The sequence below is a fragment of the Pan paniscus genome, chromosome 1 (assembly GCF_029289425.2).
Source record: "Pan paniscus chromosome 1, NHGRI_mPanPan1-v2.0_pri, whole genome shotgun sequence".
NCBI lineage: Eukaryota > Metazoa > Chordata > Mammalia > Primates > Hominidae > Pan > Pan paniscus.
The window spans coordinates 82,612,302-82,614,428 of record NC_073249.2 but is presented as its reverse complement, the minus strand read 5'-3'; the positions used below and the strand labels follow the sequence as shown (position 1 = coordinate 82,614,428).

Genomic DNA, 2,127 nt, shown 5'->3' with positions numbered 1-2,127 from the left:
TCAATTCCAAGTTCCACCCCTTGGAACAGGGCTGGCAGAGTACATCTAAGTTTCAGGTAATGAAGGAGGTAAAAAGAGTAGTTAAGGTTTTTTTGGGTGTTTTTGTTTTGAGATGAAGTCTCACTCTGTCACCCGGGCTGGAGAGTGCAATGGCAAGATCTCACATCACTGCAACCTCCACCTCCCAGGTTCAAGCAATTCTCCCACCTCAGCCTACCGAGTAGCTGGGAATACAGGCATGCGCCACCACGCACGGCTAATTTTTTGTATTTTTAATGGAGATGGGGTTTCACCATGTTGGCCAGGCTGGTCTCGAACTCCTGACCTCAAATGATCTGACCACCTCAGCCTCCCAAATGCTGGGATTACAGGCGTGAGCCACAGTGCCTGGCCAAGAGCAGTTAAGTGCCCCATAACAAAGAGAGGCACTGGAGGTTACCTTTGTCCCAGGGCTGTCTTCTCATCTGCAAGCCATCACAGCTACGTGGCTCTCTCCTCTCTACCTTTGTGGTGGATGTGTCAGAGGCATGTGAACCAGAGTGACTCCATCTTGAATAGGGGCTGGGTAAAATAAGGCTTAGACCTGCTGGGCTGCATTCCCAGGAGGTTAAGCATTCTTAGTCACAGGATGAGATAAGAGGTTAGCACAAGGTACAGGTCACAAAGACGTTGCTGATAGAAGGATGCAGTAGAGAAGGCGGCCAAAACCTACCAAAACCAAGATGATGATGAAAGTGACCTCTGGTCGTCCTCACTGCTCATTATATGCTAGTTATAATGCATTAGCATGCTAAAAGACACTCCCACCAGCACCTTGACAGTTAATAAATGCCATGCCAATGCCCAGAAGTTACCCTATATGGTCTAAAAAGGGATGGAACCCTCAGTTCCAGGAATTGCCCACCCCTTCCCGGAAACCTCATGAAAAATCCACCCCGTTTAGCATATAATCAAGAAATAGCCAACCAGCAGCCCTCAGGGCTGCTCTGCCTATGGATTAGCCATTCTTTTATTCCTTTACTTTCTTAATAAATTTGCTTTCACTTTATGGATTCGCCTCTAATTCTTTCTTGCGCAAGATCCAAGAACCCTCTCTTGGGGCCTGGATAGAGACCCCTTTCCAGTAACAGATGCCTGCAACACTGCCAAGGCCTCTGAACATGAGGCACGCCACTCTGCCCCCTCCTCATCTTAACCCAAGGCCTCTAAAGTTTCTAGACCTCTCACAATATTTCTCCCTCCCCCACACCAGATCTCTGGACCTCAAGGCTGCTAGGACACTGTGAGGTAGTCCTCGAGTAACTCAAGCAGCTACAGTGACTATTGTTCTGGCATCATGTGTGCCTCTCTAAGGGCCTGTCTGCCTAGGCTACACCTTGGGGAGCAAGGCACGAGTGCCCTCTTGCCTCAGGCCCCACTCCCACCAAACCTATCAGAGGTTTATTTTTGTTTGTTTGTTTGTTTTGTGCCTTTGTCCCAGGTTTATTGAAAATATTACAGTATTGCAGAAAGATTCAAACAGGTCCCCTAGGCGTTTTGAAAGTCATCCGAACTGTAGGCTGACTGACCTGCAGGTTGGACAGACTGCCAAATGCTGAAGTCCAAAAGCATTTTCTTAGCGTTAGGATCTACTTCAATGATCTCCTGATCCAGGGCTGAGACCTCGGGAACATAATTGTCTCTTTTTTCTTTCTCTTCCTCCTGCAGCTTGATGGAGATACCTCTTACTGGTATCTTACCCCTCTGAATCCGCTTCACCAGATGCATGACATAGCCTGCTATCTTGTTGTGGAGCTTCTCGCTGGGGATAATGGCGATCTCCTCGCACGCGCTTGTCCGTGTGGAAGTCATTGCCCAGGCGCATGTAATACTTTTCTGTGATGACCTGGGCCGCCTTCTTCACGGTTTGGGTGTGAACGCGGCCCATGTTGGCTGGTCCTTGGTAAAAGAGGCCCTATCAGAGGTTTCTAACACACATTTTCTACACCCCACTGCTGGCATGAAGCCAACAGGGGTAGGGGGAGAGGGATTAGCACTCCGAACATTCTCAAGGGAAGTTCAAGGTATCTTGCTCTCCTGCTTTCCTTTCCCAACTCTCAGGTCCCTCCCCTTTTGGAATGTAAAACT

At 48.7% G+C, this 2,127-nt stretch overlaps 1 pseudogene; it reads right to left on the bottom strand.

Moving 5' to 3' along the window:
- Window positions 1–1,427: 1,427 nt before the first annotated feature.
- On the bottom strand, window positions 1,428–1,927 carry LOC129394915 (small ribosomal subunit protein eS17-like; annotated as a pseudogene).
- Between the last annotated feature and the right edge of the window lie 200 nt (window positions 1,928–2,127).